The following is a 6,000-nucleotide window of genomic DNA, read 5'->3' on the forward strand; positions in this document are numbered from 1 at the left end:
ATCCACAAAATATGGATACCGGCCGAGTACATGCCACCATTTATTTTTTTAACTTCTGTAAAAAATGTCCAAAAAATGACAAAATAGGACATGTGGAACGAATGTGCAGTGTGGATCGGGTGCAGACAGACAGTAAGGTTGTGTGCATGAGGCCTGTTGCAGAGGACTGTGCACCACGCATCAAATTCTAAGGGTGGGGGGTGTCAATACGGTTGAAAGATCTTGCTGAAACCAACTGTGCTATTATAGGCCAAAGGGAGGCTGCATTCTGTGATTTGTTTGACTGCGCCAAACTCTTGTAATGGAAGCCCTTGCGCAGGGGTTAGAAACCTACTGCACCCCAGCTGTTCTTCAGCTACAGCTCCCAGCATGCTCCATTCACTTCTATGGGAGTTCCAAAAAGGGCCAAACAAGCATGCATGCTGGGAGTTGCAGTTTCACAACAGCTGGAGCGCCAGAGGTCACCAAGCCATGCTCTTGTGCAAACATCAGCAACCTCCGGCACTCCAGCTGTTCTGAAACTACAATTCCCAGAATCCAACTCCAACTGCTGGGAGTTGCAGTTTCACAACAGCTGGTGTGCCAGTTGCTGAGGCCTGCCCTAGTGCCTCCAAGGATCTCTGGGACAGTAACACCGCTACCTTTCTGACCACCCCTAGTAATGCACAAGTCAAACTGAACAATGCTTCCCTTAGTCCCAGTATGGTCACCGCCACCATCGGATGCCACTTGCATCATTCCTACTTTGCCGGAGGAGGGCTCACTAAAGACTTGAGTTTACGCTGCAACCTAGCGGTCTGGCCAACTGTAGATGCATCCGAATCCTTCCTCCAACCTCAGCACTCACTCTCCCAGTAGGAATACTATTCTGGCCTTTGACCAAGCCGTGGGACAACCAGTCCTCAGTACAATGCAGAGCTTGCTTGAGGACTATTATGATGCTCCTATCAGACTTCCAGCCTCTAGGTCTTTCTCTACTCAGTATCTTGCACTGCATGTATTTGGGGACCTTCTCCATCTGGCACTACAGGTCAGGGCTGTTACTGCGTCTATAGGGGTGCTCCTTCTTGCGGACACTGTATATGGTTTCTTTCCTGGTCTGGAACTACTCCTATGGAGGTGCTCTCTGCCTGGCACTGGTCATGGGGGTCTTCCCTGGCTTGCGCTGTGTGTGGGAACTCTTTTTGGCAGGCACCACGTCTATGGAAATGCTTTCTATGGCTAGTACAGTATTTGGGGGGACCCTCAGGGTGCCATTCTGTCTTCTGTGTCTATAGGGTTTCCCCGCCCCCCCCCCTGGCAGATGCCGCTGTCTTTGGCTGCTACTCGCCCACGTCTTACATGAATGCATCACAAGAATAGTGCCATCCGGACACACAGAACTGGCACTTTTTTTTTTTTAATTAACACAGGTACTGCCCTAGAGGACTCCACCCACATCTGTGAATATTCAGCCACAATACACAAAGAGCGTGGCTCACGTTGTGGTGAAATCATCCTAACGAGGATTAATACATAATCTCAGAGGCTTATTGGAGGGGAACGGCACAAGGACACAGGAGTTTAAGCTGAACCCTATGGGAGGAGAGAAGCCATTGACCTGCACACCGATGGCACAATGGTTCAATATAAGGTCTGTATGGAAACTATAGTGGCATCAGGACTCCTGTCTCATTGCGTTGTGGGCGACCTTCACAAAAGGTTGATAAGATTTAAAAAAAAAAAAAAAAAAAAAAAAAAAAAAAAAAATTGTGCCCATATGCACGCCCGCTTATTGCCGGTCTGAGGGCCAAATTCTTCACAGTGTTGTGCAAACTTGTGAAGAATGCAACACACAAATGTACAACCAGCAAAGCTTCCCAGGAGGAAACCAGAGCCACTCAGGAGATGAGCTGCAGCATTGTGTGGGGAGCTTATGGCAGTATTATTAGGGTTCCTTTAGGTGGTATTTTTTTGAGCACCATATGGTGGTATTATGAGGGCTGTATATAGCAATATCTTATCACACAGAGGTACTATGCGGACTAGACTTTGCAAAATTATCTTGGCACCACATGATATGATAGTATTATGAGAACTGTACATGGCAGTATCATCTTACCGCTACAGTTATATTATGAGGACTGTATATGGCAATATTATCTTGCCACAATATGGTAGTATTATGAAGACTGTACATGGCAGTATCATCTTAGCACTACAGTTATATCAGGATTGTACATGGCAATATTATCTTGACACCATATGGTAGTATTATGAGGACTGTACATGGCAGTATCATATTAGCACTACAATTATATTATCAGGATTGTACATGGCAATATTATCTTGACACCATATGGTAGCATTATGAGAACTGTACATGGCAAGGTTATCTTGCCACAAAAAATGGCAAAGGCAGACTACTATGCTTATTGTACAAGGCCCCATTGTCAATAACACGAGCCCTGGTCATAAGCATTAACTACATAAATATGACTTACGGTAATTAACCAACACAGTTGTACTGGAGCAGCACTTTAGGAATGCCACTGCTGAAGAAGGGTTAGCGGAGAGGCTGATTCCAGCTATGGTCTCAGCAGCCATTTTTTTTTTTTATTATTCTAGAGCCGTCAAAGAGATATCTATGGTCAAGGAGAGACCAACCATACTTAGCCCAGACCCTGTGCCCACTGCAGGCCTTGATTAACAGATGTTCTTAACAACCTGGTATACTTACAAGTGAACAGCACTTCATTTGCATTTCAATTGAGAATTAAAGAATAACTATATAAAATCCACCACAAAGTATAAGCCCTTGCAGGGTGTTTTCCAAAATTCTGACTTGCTGCTTTTTACCCCATTTCTGAAGAAGCTGGGTGGAACTGATATGAATCACAGCATAGTTTTCACCGGTGTTATTACCCAGCTTTCCTAGAGGTCAGAGCAGTAAACGTGACTAGGGGAGGTGTCCCATCATAGTTACCCTTCAGGGCTCCTACAGGATGTGTCATTTTTGACATCCAGCTTCCCCAGGATTAGACATACCTAATCCACTGCAAATTAGGGCTCATGCACAAACTTATTTTTGGCCCGCATCAGATACAAATTTTTTGCGGACCCATTCACTTCAATGGAGCCGCAAAAGATGCGCACAGCACCCGTGTGCTGTCCGCATCCATATGTCCGTTCCACAGCACCGTAATAAAATAAAAAAATAGAACGTGTCCTATTCTTGTCCGTTTTATGGACAAGGATAAGACAGTTCTTTAGAGGGCTGGATGGTATCCGTATTTTGCGGACTACAGCAAAGGCCATGTCCATGAGTCCTAAGGGTATATTATTATTATTATTATTATTATTATTATTATTATTAAAGCGCCATACATATGAAACTCCAAAATGTATATCCTTAAAATACCTTTAAAAATAAAATATTTACACATACATATGATAAGGGGTTCACATACATAATACAGACAATTGCTCTAATCATAAACAAGATGAGCTACAAACTGGTAGAGAAGGAGAGAGGGGCCTGCCCGTGAGGGCTTACAATCTACATGGTATGGGAGAAGGGACACAGTAGGTGAGGGTGAGGTGGGTCATGGTGGTATAGAGGCAGCAGGGAAAATAAATATAAATATATATATATATAAATCATAACATAAGATGACAAATCAAGGATTTAAATTTACTTAGGAACTTTCTTATTTTAGGGATACTTCTCTATAGATACTTCAATTGTTCCAGTAAACAATCTACTTTTCATCAAACTGGAGGGAGATACCAGATAAGGATCTGCTGTCACTACACCTTAGCAGAGATTAATACCTGTATAAACACATAAAATGTTCTTAAGATAGCTCAATCTACAGACATCAGCGTCAAAGACAATCTCTCAAATGAACAATTTCTACCCCCAAAAATAGACCCGAATATTCCATATAAATAGCAGGAGGAAACTCGGCAGGCGGCCGCCAGGTGGCGCTGCCCCTGTCTATCCGCCGAGTTCTCTCTCCCACTCTGCCTACCAGACACAGAGGAAGGGCCCTTGCAAAAAAAATAAAAAATCTTGGTGCAGTTTTAACAATAAAACAACCTTTGTCTGCGTTTTCCTTGCTGCAGTTACCAAACAGCCACAAAACCACAGACTGGAGGAGCACCCCCAACCAACAGCCTCTGCGATATAAAGGAAGGGGGGATGGTAGGCAAAGAGATGGCTGAGGTTAGCTGGGGGGGGGGGATTAATAAACTTCACCCCAGTGACAACTGTAGACAGAGGCCAGCCCCCCCCCCCCCCCCATCAGATGCAATGTAACACCTATGGATACATACACTATGAGCCTCTCTGCAACTTGAGCTCTGCAGGCCCCATCCCCCTTCCAGTGGTTAAATATTTTTTTTTTGTCATCTACAGCACAGAGGATTTGGGGGGGTGGGGATGGGGGGGTAAATTTTGTAGAATATTTCTTGGAGATAATATATACACACACAATAGCAGCCACTCTCCACCCCATCCTTCCTCCATAGGGCAGGGGAAAAGTCATGTACAGTTCAGGTTAACCCCTTCAGCCTGGAAGGAGAAGAGGAGGGGGGACAGTATGGATGACATGTATAGGTCTGGATCCTGCCTGAACAGCACAGCCCCCTTACATAAGTGATCGCTGCAGGAAGTGGAGATACAATGCAACAATACAACCCACAGTAACAAGGGGAGGTTATTGGGGGTCTCTTACCTCTACAAGCAGGGGGTGCGGATACTTCATGGCAGGACCCCGAGGATTGGCAGGGCTGTGCAGTCTTCGGGTTCAGCTGTCAGGCTCTGGCCACTTCCAGTAGCATCCCCATGTCTGGTGCATCCCTCCCAGTGCACCCTAAACTGGGAATACGGATCCTGGGGAGCAGGGCCCAGCTGGGTATGGGGAGGGGGGAGCTATACAGGAGATTAATGGTTTTTTAGGGTGACCCACAGCACTTGCTGTGGAGCTAGAGATCTAGGGAGCCAGATTCCCCCCAGGGCAGTAGTGCAGCCCCCTGTGAGGTCCCCCCCATTCAGGGAGCCCTGCACCCAACCTTCCTGCAAGCTGCAAAAAGTTGAATTTAGAGAGAAAAGGCAGTAGCAGCAGCAGGAGGAGGAGGAGGAGGAGGGGGAGGGGAAGGGGAGGAGGCAGCCCTGGGTCTTTCTTTCTCCTGCTCTTGCAGAGCAATCAAACGCCCATCTCATAGATGACGTGCAGGAGGGGGAGCTCCGCCATGGTGCACAGACCCCCTCCTCTGCTGGAGACTGTGGGATTTCTGTTTAACCAACACTTTTCAATCAGGAATGAAGGGGAGGGGGGTCGCTATCTAAATAAAACCCCCACAGTCACCAGGTATAGTGTGCATGTAGATTGTCAGCTCTTATGACCACCCTGGTGTAATGGCAGATGACATGCAGCAGATACAAACAGGTGCTGGGCTGGCTGCCGCCATGTCCATGTCCTCCATGTGTGTGTCATCATACATGTAGACTGTCAGCTCCTCTCTTCATCTATGACGTCAGGGGTAGCGGTTATATCTGGGCTCATCAGCCATTCGCACGTCAGTGATTCACGGACAGCGCACGTCCCCATTCATTTTAGGCCTCATGTACGCGACCGTTGTATTTGCGGCGCGGACCCATTCACTTCAATCCGGCCGCAAAAGATGCGGACAGCACTCCGTGTGCCGCTGTCCGCATCAGTTGCTCCGTTCCGTGGTCCACCCAAAAATATAACCTGTCCTATTCTTGTCCGTTTGGCGGACAAGACTAGGCAGTCATATCAATGGCTGTCCGTGCCGTTCCGCAAATTGCTACTATCAAAATTTTCAGGTGTACAGTATATGTGAAACGCGCAAAAACGGACACACAGACCAAACACGGATCCTTCACGGATGCATCACTGACCAACTTAAAACGGATTTCATCATGGACGTGTGAATGAGGCATCAGACCATGCAGTTTGTTTACGCTGGGTTCAGACCTGAGCGTTCGCGATG

At 46.6% G+C, this 6,000-nt stretch overlaps 1 protein-coding gene across 2 annotated transcripts in view; it reads right to left on the bottom strand.

Moving 5' to 3' along the window:
- The window catches only part of HIPK2 (homeodomain interacting protein kinase 2), a 50,453-nt gene extending 45,356 nt beyond the window's left edge, over positions 1-5,097 (bottom strand). For both annotated transcript variants that reach the window (XM_044281324.1, XM_044281323.1), the window contains exon 1: positions 4,719-5,097. The gene's annotated coding sequence lies outside the window, so the exon portion shown is untranslated. The remainder of the gene's footprint in view (positions 1-4,718) is intronic.
- Between the last annotated feature and the right edge of the window lie 903 nt (positions 5,098-6,000).

This window comes from Bufo gargarizans, chromosome 2, assembly GCF_014858855.1.
Source record: "Bufo gargarizans isolate SCDJY-AF-19 chromosome 2, ASM1485885v1, whole genome shotgun sequence".
Taxonomy (NCBI): Eukaryota; Metazoa; Chordata; class Amphibia; order Anura; family Bufonidae; genus Bufo; species Bufo gargarizans.